At 42.8% G+C, this 13,738-nt stretch overlaps 1 long non-coding RNA gene across 1 annotated transcript in view; it reads right to left on the bottom strand.

The window, feature by feature from the left end:
• Window positions 1–11,881: 11,881 nt before the first annotated feature.
• The window catches only part of LOC116534510, a 15,329-nt gene continuing 13,472 nt past the window's right edge, over window positions 11,882–13,738 (bottom strand). The window contains exon 3 of the long non-coding RNA XR_004261760.1: window positions 11,882–11,958. This is a non-coding gene — a long non-coding RNA (uncharacterized LOC116534510). The remainder of the gene's footprint in view (window positions 11,959–13,738) is intronic.

Below are 13,738 nucleotides of genomic sequence, written 5' to 3'. Positions count from 1 at the left end.
CCCCATCTTTTCAAATATTAAAATTTAAAAAAAATTAGCCAGTCATGATGTCATCACTGCACTCCAGCCTAGGTGACAGAGTGAGGCTCTGTCTCGAAAAAAAAAAAAAAATTTTAGAGAGTAATTCCATGATCTTCCTAGATGCTGATTTTCTTCATTCCTAAACATCTACCTTTGAAACTCCTACTTTAAACCCAGTCTGTCTTGTTCTAACATAAGGTCTTCTTGTTCTTAGAATAAAAAATACAGTTGCTCACGATCACCCATAAAATATTGCTTCATTAACTTGAAGACTGTAATTAACTATATATCAGCCTCTGGCTCCAGGCAAATATCCATAATTCCTTTAGTCTTTCCTCACAGTCTGCTTCTAACCTGTTAATCATTTCCCTTGTCCTCTTACCATCATCAGTAGCAGGGGAAGAAAAAAAGCCCCTTAAATAGAAGCTAATCACACACAGCATTCTGTTAGACACTTTGCAAATGCTCCCGTATTAAACAAAATCAGATTCACATACAAGCACACACCAGCACAGGGACATATGTTTGTGTGTGGGTGAATAGATTCTGTTTTTAAAGATAGATTAGCAGTCTACATAAGCAAGAAAAAGAGAAGATTATTTAATTCACAAAAGGTTTAATGTGATTACTTCACATTTTCTTTTTTTTCTTTCTTATGGCGACAGTATCCCGCTCCTTCACCCAGACTAGAGTACAGTGGTGTGATCATAGCTCACTGCAGCCTTGAACTCCTGGGCTCAAGCGATCCTTTCTGAGCTTCCCAAGTAGCTGGGACTGTAGCTAGACACCATCTCACCCAGCTTGCTTTTATTTTTTGTAGAGATGGGGTTTTGCTATGTTGTGCAAGCTGGTCTTGAACTCCTGGCCTCAAGCAACCCTCCTGGCTCAGCCTCTCAAAGTGCTGGGGTTACGGACGTGAGCACCTAAAACTATATCCAGCCAATATGTGATTATTTCAAAAAGTAAACTCTCCCAGGTATGTTTTAAAATGAGATTTAAGGCCAGGAGAGGTGACTCATGCCTATAATCCCAGCAGTTTGGGAGGCCATGGCCAGCGCATTGCTTGAGGTCAGGAGTTTGAGACCACTCTGGCCAACATGGTGAAACCGTGTCTCTACTAAAAATACAAAAATCAGCTGGGCGTGGTAGTACACACCTGTTACCCAGCTACTCAGGAGGCTGAGGCAGGAGAATCACTTGAACCTGGGAGATGAAGGCTGCAGTGAGCTGAGGTCCCATCACTGCACTCCAGCCTGGGTGACAGATTCTGCCCCCTCCCAAAAAGATGAGATTTAATTTATCCTCTTTTTAAAAATGCTTAAACAAATGAAAATAGAGGAGAAGAAAAGGGATGCCTAGACTTTATTAAGGGTAAAGTCTGGAAGAGACTTTAATTTGTCTGGAAGAGGAGAAATGAAAGCTGCTATTAGGAAAAGAGAGGCAGGAGAAGGGAGTTTACTTCTCTCAAAGAGCGGCAGGTGACGGGGAGAAGCATTCTCTATATAAAGGCATATGGTCACTGCCGTATATTGCCTGATGCGGTGTATTAGGTGTATTAGGCAGGAAAAGCTGACAATGCAGCAGTAACAAGCTTCTGCAGGGGTCTTGACCTTGCCTGGGAAATAGATCCAAGAGTCTTTAGCACCCTAGAATAATGTGTTTAAGAGTCACCTGGTAAATCTTTTTTTACCACCCCATAAATTCTGATCCTTTGGTTTAGGGGTAGGCCCAGGGATTAACCATTGACCAAACACCAGGTGACTGATGTTTTTGCTGGCGCCCCAAGGAACAGAAGGATAAGTAGAAGTTGGAAAAATAATGGGACTGGACTTTATGACTGCAGTACTTTTCCTGAGCAAGAAAGAAGCATCTATATATTACTGGGGACAATGATACCTGCCAGGAGAGGGGTGGCCCCAGCAACGAATGAAGTCTTGGGAAGCAGACAGGGGTAGAATGTTCTGGAAATGGCACCCACATGAATCAGCACCCCCCTCCACTTTATGTAGACTGTAAACTCCAAGAGGGTGGAAGGTGAGATGGCCTGGGGCACTATTACTTCCTAACACCTGCCACAGTGCCAGCACGTGGTATGTGTGCAATAAACATTGGTGAATTGAAGTGGAAAATCACCCAGGGAACTGGGAACTTGGGACAAATGTGAGAAGAGGGAGGAAACATCAGAGGAAGGAATTCACTGGGGAGGAATGTTCCAGCCATCTGGTGAGTAGAATAAGCTGTAGAATTAATTGCTTGGCTTTTGTTTTATGCTCATCTCTACTGGTAAGCCTGGAATGGCCAAGAGAAACACCCCTTTCCCAAAAGCCAGGAGGACCAGATTATGTGCTGACTTCAAGAGAAAAGTTGGAAAAGTGACTTTTGCCCAATTGCTTGAATTGGCCAAGCTCCCTTAGCTACCCCAGGGCCTGATCAACAATGGGTCCCCTGGGAAGCTCCTCTCTAGGCAATCAATAACTTGACTCTAGATTTGCTCTTTCCAATGCTCATTTTTAATCAATTAACTTGGCTTCCCATACCCCAAACAACTGTTTTAAGGTAGTGGATAATTCTGTCACCACCAAGTTGCCAGAATATAATTCCATTAAATATTGGAACCAAAGATACTCTGAAATATGACTGTTTTTTTTTTCTTTTTTTTTTTTTTTTGAGACAGAGTCTCGCTCTGTCACCCAGGCTTCAGTGCAGTGGTGTGATCTCGGCTCACTGCAACCTCCGCCTCACAGGTTCAAGCAATTCTCCTGCCTCAGCCTCCTGAGTAGCTGGAATTACAGGCATGCATCACCATGCCTGGCTAATTTTTTGTATTTTTAGTAGAGACAGAATTTCACCATGCTGGCCAGACTGGTTTCAAACTCTTGACCTTGTGATCCACCCGCCTTGACCTCCCAAGTGTTGAGATTACAGGTGTGAGCCACCATGTGGGCCTGAAATATGACTGTTTAACCAAAATATTCCATTTGTCATGTGGTGAATTCCTCTATGTACATGCAAAACTTAAGCACTGTGATGGTGAATATTGAGTGTCAACTTGATTGGATGGAAGGCTGCAAAGTATTGTTCCTGGGTGTGTCTGTGAGGGGGTTGCCAAAAGAGATCAACATTTGAGTCAGTGGACTGGGAAAGGTGGACTCACTCTCAATATGGGTGGGCACCATCTAATCAGCTGCCAGCGTGGCCAGCATAAAAAGCAGGCAGAAGAGCATGGAAGGACTAGACTGGCTTAGCCTTCCAGCCTACATCTTTCTCCCATGCTGGATGCTTCCTGCCCTCGAATATCACATTCCAAGTTCTTCAGCCTTAGGACTCGGCCTGGCTTCCTTGCTCCTCAGCTTGCAGACAGCCTATTGTGGGACCCTGTGATGGTGTGAGTTAATACTCCTTAATAAACTCCCCTTTATATATACATCTACTCTATTAGTTCTGTCCTCCTAGGGAACCCTGACTAATACAAGCCTATGGCACTAAATTTCTGTGGCCATCTTTGTAGAGATGACTTTTGCCTTTGAAGCAGATGTCATCCATTCTGCTGACTACGCAGTGCACAGAAGTTAGCAAGGTTGAATGGAAAAGACAAGGCCATCCACTCTTAAACCACACATTAATCCAGCCTTAGGCTCACACGATTACTCATTCCTCTCATTTGGGCTTATTAAGTAATTACTACGTAAATTATTAGGATAATGTAATATGCATGACTTTAAGGAATGACAAATTGTGGCTAAGTTTTTTAATTTGTTGCCATAGTTACATTTCTGGAAATTCTAAATTGTTCTTCTTCCCATGTATAAAGTGCTGCCACCCTGCTGTTTGTTTAGCTTTGATTGGTGAGATGGTAATTGCATGCCAGTAAAAGGACCACACGTCTAGTATGGAAAGCCTTGCTCTGACTTCTTCTATGTCAAGGGTGATGTCCAGCTGGGTCAAGGGTCTGAGTGACCTCAATCAGAAGGTGAGAAGGGCCTTGTAAGATAATCATAATTAGGGAGCCCATCTTCATTAGTGGTACCTTAACGCAACCTTCTTTCCTTTGGGTCACTGTGAACTAATAAAGCCACCCAGTTGGTGTTTAACCAGAAGCTATGATTGCACCACTGCACTAAAGCCTGGGTAACAGAGCAAGACCCTGTCTCAAAAAAAAAAAAAAAAAAGCCCAGTGAGGTTAATATTGAGGGTCAACCTGATTGGATTGAAGGATGCAAACTACTGATCCTGGGTGTGTCTGTGAGGGTGTTGCCAAAGGAGATGAACATTTGAGTCAGTGGGCTGGGAGAGGCAGACCCACCCTCAACCTGGGTGGGCATCATCGAATCAGCGGCCAGCACAGCTAGAAGAAAGCAGGCAGCAGAAGAATGAGGAAGGACTTGACTTGCTGAGGCTTCTGGCCTCCATCTTTTTCCTGTGCTGGATGCTTCCTGCCCTTCAACATCAGACTCCCAAGTTCCTCAGCTTTTGGACTCTTGGACGCATGCCGGTGGTTTGCCAGGGGCTCTCAGGCCTTTGGCCACAGACTGAAGGCTGAACTACCGGCTTCCCTACTTTTGAGGTTTTGGGACTTGGATGGACCCACCACTGGCTTCCTTGCTCCTCAAACTGCAGACGGCCTATCGTGGGACTTTACCTTGTGATTGTGTGAGCCAATAATCTATCCTTTAGTTCTGTCCCTCTAGAGAACTCTGACAAATACAGCCACCCAGCTGGTATTTAACCAGGAGCAAGAGGCTATTGTGAAAACTTGGCATCATTTGCTTCCACAAAAACTAAAGGAAGATCATCTGTGCCACATTGGATTAGGTTTCAAGTAAAGGTGTGAATATCTCTTTTTGCTTTCTATAAAATATTAAAGGATGTATTAGTCACATCTGTGCCAAAAGGTAGATTTGCCAGAAGACAAAGGACGCTATGAGGCTGGAGTTTCCTAGCTATCTGCCTGTGAATGCGAGACTCATATTTTCATCACTACATGGTTTTTCTATTCCATCTGTTGAAGAATGAGCAAAAATATAATGGGCATTATGGAGAAAATGCAAACAAAACAAAAGCAAGAATGAGAAAACTAATTTGGAAAAGCAGAACTCTAGGTAAAAGGCATTAGAAACAGTAAAGTTCAAGGCAAATACACTAAATAATACAAAGCAGCACTCCCCAGCCTTTTTGGTACCAGGAACTGGTTTTGTGGAAGATGATTTTTCTTTCTTTCTGTTTTTTTTTTTTTTTTTTTGAGAAAAAGTGTCACTCTGGTGGCCCAGGCTGGAGTGCAGTGGTGCGATCTCGGTTCACTGCAACCTCCACCTCCCAGGTTCAAGCGATTCTCCTGCCTCAGCCTCCTGAGTAGCTGGGATTACAGGTGCCTGCCACCACACATGGCTAATTTTTGTATTTTTAGTAGAGACGGGGTTTTGCCATTTTGGCCAGACTGATCTGAAACTCCTGACCTCAGCCTCCCGAGTAGCTGGGACTACAGGCACACACCAACATGTCCAGCTAATTTTTTGTGTGTATTTTTTTAGTAGAGACAGGGTTTCACTATGTTGGCCAGGCTCGTTTAGAACTCCTAACCACATGATCTGCCCGCTTCGGCCTCCCAAAGTGCTGGGATTACTGGCACGAGCCACCATGAGCGGCTGGAAGATGATTTTTCCAAGGACTGGTGGGGAAATGGTTTTGGGATGATTCATGTACACTACAGTTATTGTGCACTTTATTTCTATTATTATATTTTACTATCTAATGAAATAATTCTATAACTCACTATCATGTAGAATCAGTGGGGGCCATGAGCTTGTTTTCCTGCAGCCACACGGTTGGTCCCATTACGGGGGTGATGGGAGACACTGACAGATCCAGGCGTTATATTCTCATAAAAAGCGTGCAACCTAGCTCCCGCACATGCGCAGTTCACAATCGGGTCGGCGCTCCTTTGAGAATCCAACGCTGCCACTGAGGGAGGAGGGTGAGCGATGGGGGAGGCTATAAGTACAAATGAAGCTTCGCTCACTTGCCCATTGCTCTCAGCTCCTGCTGTGTGGCCCAGTTCCTAACAGACCATGGACCAGTACTGGGGTTGGGAACCCCTGATATAAACGCATGTTTCATTTTCATAATAAGTATCATATTCAATCGCATTAAAATATATACGATCACAGCTATTAGAGATTGGCCGGGCGCAGTGGCTCATGTCTGTAAACCCAGCACTTTGGGAGGCCGAGGCAGGCAGATCACTAGGTCAAGAGATGGAGACCATCCTTGCCAGCATGGTGAAACCCCGTCTCTACCAAAAATACAAAAAAAATTAGCTGGTCATGGTGGCGTGTGCCTGTAGTCACAGCTACTTGGGAGCCTGAGGCAGGAGAATTGCTTGAACTTGGGAGGCAGAGGTTGCAGTGAGCCAAGATTGAGTCACTGCACTTCAGCCTGGTAACAGAAGGAGACTCTGTCTCAAAAAGTAAACAAACAAAATAGAAAAAAAATTACTGGAAAAGCACATGAGAGAAGATGCAACTCCTTAAGCATTTCTGTGGCTGAATGATTAAATACAGTATTGGAATACTAAAATCACTAAGATTGGATTCATTGATATCTGTATCTATCTACTCCCATCACCTCTCTATGTATCTGCCATGCAAACCTTTCCAACCTACAGAGAATTAATTTTCTTATTAAGCGTTCATGAAAGAGCTGGCTGTACACCAGGCCTTGAAGAAAACGTAATAAATTTCAAAAAGCAGAAATTGTAGGGTTCAGATTTTCTGATCACAAAGCAAATAATAATAATGATTATAAATGCTTAAAATACCCACTTGCTTAGAAAGTAAAACAAAAACTATAATAAATTTTTGAGTCCAAGAGGAAATCAGAGCCATAATTATAGGCCATTTTAAAAAATAATGACAATGAAACAGTGCCTATCAACTCTTGCAGAATGCCGTTAAAGTAGAAGTGAGAGATAAATGTGTGCTTGTGAACACTTAAGTTTTTAAACAAGAGAGGAGGTAAATAAACAAACTGCACATTCAACCCCAGAAATCAGAAGCTCTAATCCCAGCACTTACAAGAAGTAAACTGCACATTCAACTCAAGAAATCAGAAACTCTAATCCCAGCACTTTGGGAGGCTGAGACAGGAAGACCATTGAGCCCAGGAGTTTGAGGCTAGCTTGGGCAACGCAGTGACTCTGCCTTTACACAAAAGTTTTTAAAAAATTAGCCGGGTATGGTAGTGTGCTCCTGTAGTCCAGCTATTTGGGAGGTTGAGGCGGGAGGATGGCTTGAGCCCTAGAGGAGCCAGCTGCAGTGAGCTATGATCACGCCACTGCACTAAAGCCTGGGTGACAGAGCAAAACCCTGCCCCCCCACAAAAACAAAAAAAAGAAAACAAAAGACCGGGCGCGGTGGCTTACACCTGTAATCCCAACACTTTGGGAGGCCAAGACAGGCGGATCACAAGGTCAAGAAATCGAGACCATCCTGGCCAACATGATGGAACCCCGTATCTAGTAAAAATACAGAAATTAGCTGGACGTGGTAGTGTGCACCTGTAGCCACAGCTGCTTGGGAGGCAGAGGCAAGAGAATGGCTTGAACCTGGGAGGCAGAAGTTGCAGTGAGCTGAGATCACTGCCACTGGACTCCAATCTGGCGACAGAGTGAGACTCCGTCTCAAAAAAAAGAGAAAAAACAAAAACAGAAAAAACTCCTTTTCTCAGAAATAGTGCCTGGAGAAGGGGAGGAGGAAAGGGATGGAGAGCAGGGATGGACTTTGCCTGCTTTTCTGTAATTCGTTTGATCTGTCTGCAAAGATGGGGCTTGGAAGAGGGGTGGGGAATTGCAGGCTGTTTCTATAAAATCCCCAGTTCTTCATGTTTGCCCAGCCAAACCCTGGATTTCCCCTTACTTCTTTATTCAGCTGGTACTTTGTACCTTTTTGCCTCCCTTCCTGCACCCATTCACATATGACACAGAAACCTAAGGTGTGATTATTCAGAGGGGGTTTCAAATTGAACTACCCTCTGTGTTCATACTGTCATTCTAGAAGAACCTGTAATTACAATTAATAGCAGACACCAATTCATGGCACAATTAATTCAAGCACAGAGGCACATCTGGGCAATGAGTTTTTTTTTTTTTTTTTTTTTAAGATGACAAATGGATTCAAGTGAACTAATGCAAGTGAAGTGTAGTGCTTAACTGGTACATTTCAAATGCCCAATACACATTAACCATTAGATCATTTTACTGCATTACCTATATTTATGCACATAGAAAAATTATAAAGCTATTAGAACTAATAATGGAGCTAAGTGTCAGAATAAAAGGCAAATAAACAAAAATAAATAAATTTACTATATTCTATCAATAGGCTCAAAGATGTAGTGAGAAAATTCCACCTAGGAAAATTTTCAAAAAATGAAGCAAAACAAAATAGAGAAGGGCAAAAATGAGTAATCCACATAATAATATTTATAAATTCATGACCTATATGAAAGGAAATATAAAACTTTACGGAGAAAAATACTAATAAATAAATGGAGACATTTTTTGGTTAGAAGACTTCCTATCTTAAAAATGTAGATTATTCACAACTAAAGGTATATTTTAACATAATCCAATAAAAATATTAATGGAAGGTTTTGGGGAAATCTTTGGATCAAGTTCATCTGGAAAAATTAAAAGATAAGATCGTTCAGTTTCATTGGCAGTTAGGGAAATGCAAATTAAAAGCACAATGTCATTTTTTACTTTACAGAGATAGGGTCTCACTCTGTCATATGGTTTGGCTGTGTTCCTACCCAAATCTCATCTTGAATTGTAACTCTCATACCACCCATTCATTCTGGGAAGAAACTGGTGGGAGGTGATTGACTCATGGGGTGGGTCTTCCCCAGGTTGTTCTCGTGACAGTGAATAAGTCTCACGAGATCTGATGGTTGTGAAAACGGGAGTTTCCCTGCACAAGCTCTCTTCTCTTGTCTGCTGCCATGTGAGGCGTGCCCTCCACCTTCTGCCATGATTGTGAGGCCTCCTTAGCCACGTGGAACTGTAAATCCAATAAACCTCTTTCTTTTGTAAATCTCCAGTCTCAGGTATGTCTTTATCAGCAGCACGAAAATGGACTAATACATTCTGTTATCCAGGCTGGAGTGGTAGATCGATCATTCTTTTATGCAGCCTTGACCTCCTGGGCTCAAGTGATCCTCCCACATCAACCTCCCTGGTAGCTGGGACTACCAGCAGCTGCCACCATGCCCAGCTATTTTAAAAAAAAATTATAATGTAGAGGCAGAGTGTCACTCTGTTGCCCAGCCTGGTCTCATACTCCTTGACTCCAGCCAGCCACGCCACTTCAGCCACCCAAAGTGCTGAGATTTCGAGGGTGAGCAAAAATCACAATGTTATGGCACACCTAAAAGAGCAGAAAAAATAAAAAAAGAAAAAAATCATAAAAAAAAAAAAAAAAACCATCAGAGGAGGCAAAGAACCTGTAACTCTCATACATTGCTGGTGGTTACCAAAAAAATGGTACAGTCATTATGAAAAGCTGTTTGGCTGTGTTTTTTGTTTGTTTTGTTGTGTTTTGTTTTGAGACAGAGTCTTGCTCTGTCACCAGGCTGAAGGGCAGTGGTGCGATCTCGGCTCACTGCAGCCTTCTTCTCTCAGGTTCAAGCAATTCTCCTGCCTCAGCCTCCCAAGTAGCTGGGACTACAGGCGCCCACCACCACGTGTGGCTAATTTTTGTATTTTTAGTATAGATGGGGTTTCCCCATGTTGGCCAGGATGATCTCGATCTCTTAAAATCGTGATCTGCCTGCCTCAGCCTCCCAAGGTGCTGGGATTACAGGCATGAGTCATCATGCCCTGCCAGCAGCATTTTAATAAAACTAGACATACATTCACCATACTACCCAGCAATTGCACCCTTGGGCATTTATCCCAGATAAATAAAAACTCAATGGGCTGGGTGCAGTGGCTCACGCCTGTAATCTGAGCACTTTGGGAGGCCAAGACGGGTGGATCATGAGGTTAGGAGTTCAAGACCAGCCTGGCCAACATGGTGAAACCCTGTCTCTACTAAAAATATCAAAATTATCTGGGTGTGGTGGGTTGTGCTTGTAGTCCCAGCTGCTCAGGAACCTGAGGCAGGAGAATCACTTGAACCCAGGAGGCGGAGGTTGCAGTGAGCCGAGACCACGCCGCTGCACTCTGGCAACAGAGCTAGACTCCATCTCAAAACAAAACAAAACTGAATGTTCACATAAAAACTTGCACATGGATGTTCATAGCAGTTTCATTTGTAACAGCCCCATAGTGGAAACAATACAAATGTCCTTCTGTGAATGAATGAGTAGTTAAACGAACTGATACAATGGAATACTGCTCAGTTATAAAAGGAATCAACTACTGATACACACAAAAATCTGGCTGTATCTCAAGGGCATTATGCTTCGTAAAATACAAAGCCAGTCTTAAAAGGTTATATACACTATGATTTAATTTATAGAATACTTTTTAAATGTCAAAGCTATAGAAGAGATTAGTGGTTGCCAGGGGACTGTGGTGGAGGTACAAATATAAATGGTAAGACAGGGAAGAGAGCTCCTTTGTGGGATGGGGCAGGTCTGTGTCTCTTTTTGTTTTTGAGACAGAGTCCCCTTCTTCTTCTTCTTTTTTTTTCCTGAGATGGAGTTTTGCTGTTGTTGCCCAGGCTGGAGTCCAGTGATGCGATCTCAGTTCACTGCAACCTCTGCCTCCCAGGTTCAAGTTATTCTCCTGCCTCAGCCTCCCGAGTAACAGAGATTACAGGTATATGCCACCATGCCTGGCTAATTTTGTATTTTTAGTAGAGATGGGGTTTCTCCATGTTGGTCAGGCTGGTCTGAAACTCCCAACCTCAGGGAGACAGGGTCACCTTCTGTCTCCTAGGCTAATGTGAAGTGGCATGATCTCAGCTCACTGCAACCTCTGTCTCCCAGGTTCAAATGATTCTCATGCCTTAGCCTCCTGAGTAGCCGGGATTATAGGCACCCACCACCACACCTAGCTGATTTTTATATTTTTAGTAGAAACGGGGTTTTGACATGTTGGCCAGGTTGGTCTCAAACTCCTGACCTCAGGTGATCTCCCGCCTCAGTCTCCCAAAATGCTGGGATTACAGGCATGAGCCACCGTGTCTGACCAGCACTGTATCTTGAGTGTGGTTATGTCTCATGAATCTGTGTATGAGATAAAATTGTATAAAACATCACACGCAAATATACACGAGTGAATGCATGTACCAATGGTGAAACAGAATCATATTGGTTGTCTACTTAGCAGTATTACACCAACATAAATTTTCTGGCTTAATATTGTCCTACAGTTATATAAAATGTCACTGTTGAGAAACAATGGATAAAAGTCACTATATAGGTAACTTCCTGCATATCTATTAAACAACTATAACAAGGTAAAACATTTTGGGCCAGGTGCACTGGTTCTTGCTGTAATCCTGGTGCTTTGGGAAGCCAAGGTGTGAGGACTGTTTGATTCCAGGAGTTTGAGGTTACAGTGAGCTCTGATAGCATAGCACCACTGCACTCCAGCCCGGCTCTGTCTGTGCCAAAAAAAAAAAAAAAAAAAATTAAGTGGGTTTGATGGTGCACACCCACAGTCTCAGCTACTTGGGAGGCTGAAGTGGGAGGACTGCTTGACCCCAGGAACTTAAGTCTCAGTCTGCAGTGAGCTATGATGGGTTCGCTCCAGCCTGGGTGACAGAGCAAAAGCAAGACCCTGTCTGTAAGGAAAAAAAAAAAAAAAGAAAGAAAGAAAAGAAAAAAGTTTTAAAATAAATAAAAAGGTAAGAATTAGGTTGGGCACAATGGCTCCTGCCAATAATTTCAGCAGTTTGGGAGGCTGAGGCAGGAGGACCTCTTGAGGCCAGGAGTCTGAGACTAGCCTGGGTAACATAGTGAGACTGCATCTCAACAAAAAAACAAAAAGTAGCTGGGGGTCATGGCATGCCCCTGTAGTCCTAGCTACTTGGGAGGCAGAGGCAGAAGGATCACTTGAGCCAAGGAGGTGGAGGCTGCAGTGAGCCATGATCATGCCACTGCACTCCAGCCCGGGTGACAGAGCAAGACTATCTAAGAAAAAGAAAAAAAGGACTGTGCAGTGGCTCACACCTGTAATCCCAGCACGTTTGGAGGCCAAGGCTGGCTGATCATGTGGTCAGGAGATCAAGACCATCCTGGCTAACACGATGAAGCCCTGTCCCTACTAAAAATATAAAAAATTAGCCTGGTGTGGTGGTGAGCAGCTATCATCCCAACTACTCGGGAGGCTAAGGCAGGAGAACGGCTTGAACCCAGGAGGGAGATGTTGCAGTGAGCTCAGATCGCACCACTGCACTCCAGCCTGGGTGACAGAGTGAGGCTCTGTCTCAAAAAAAAAAAAAAAAGGTAAGAATTACAAAGAATTATGAGATTCAAAAACATTATAAAGTTTAAAATAAGAAGACTAGTGTGCTCTGATGCACCCTGGCACATGAAGAGCATGCCATAAAGCCACAAAATGAAAATGTATTATGCAGTCATGAATCAACACACAGATCAGGAAAACAGAGCAGATAGAATTGAATCAGGCGCCGGCACGAGTGATAAAGAAAGCACTGCAATCAACGGGGAGGGAGGTCATGACTCAACAACTGATGTTTAACTGTATATAAGGTAACGATGAAAGAAAAAGAGATTTGGGAAACTCCTTTGAAACAAAATTTTGTTAAGTTCTTACCTTATAATATGCCCCCCAATAAATCCCAGATGTATTAAAGGGTCAAAGAAAAAGGTAAGTTCACCATAAATTGATTAAGTTAAATGATTGATATATAGGGGAAAAAACTTACTTCACTCTCGTTACCCAGGCTGGAGTGCAGTGGTGCAATCTTGGCTCACTGCAACCTTCGCCTCCAGGTTCAAGCAATGCTCCTGTCTCAGCCTCCTGAGTAGCTGAGGTTACAGGCACCCACCACCATGCCCAGCTAATTTTTGTATTTTTAGCAGAGATGGGCTTTCACCATGCTGGCCAGGCTGATCTCGAACTCCTGACCTCAGGTGATCTACCTGCCTCTGCCTCCCAAAGTGCTAGGATTACAGGCGTGAGCCACCGCGCACAGCCAAAACAGTATTCTATAAATATCTCAAACTTATATCTGTGCAAAACATAATAAAAAACAACAAAAATATTAAGGGGAAAGAGTTATTATCATTGCTTTATTTAAAATGATATTTAAATCTATAAGAAACCGAACATCTCAATGGAGAAACGTAAAAAGAGTATAAATAGACATAAATAACAAATAAGAAACAATTAAAATTGTTCAACCAACCTAACAAGGAAACAAAGGCACACAAAAGTATTTTTCCTTAAAAAAATGTATGAAGAAACAAAACATAGACAATAGTATTGGACAGTTTATGGTGAGATTATAGTTCTCCAAATAGCTGATGAGAATATAAATTGATAATCAGGGAGGTGGACAAAGATATATGAAGAAGACTATTTATATTGCTGTATTATTAATAAGCTAGTAGAGAAAATCAGAGGGAAACTAAATGCTAAATGCTCAAAAGTAGAAGAACGGTTGACTAAATTGAGCATGTTCAAACAGTGGATTAACACCTAGCCCTTAAAAATCAGGTTTTTGGTGTTTTTTTTTTTTTTTTTTTT

Source organism: Sapajus apella, unplaced genomic scaffold, assembly GCF_009761245.1.
Source record: "Sapajus apella isolate SASKATOON/1434 unplaced genomic scaffold, GSC_monkey_1.0 scaffold88, whole genome shotgun sequence".
Lineage (NCBI taxonomy): Eukaryota > Metazoa > Chordata > Mammalia > Primates > Cebidae > Sapajus > Sapajus apella.
The sequence above is the reverse complement of the archived record's forward strand: the minus strand, read 5'-3'. Positions and strand labels throughout refer to the sequence as shown.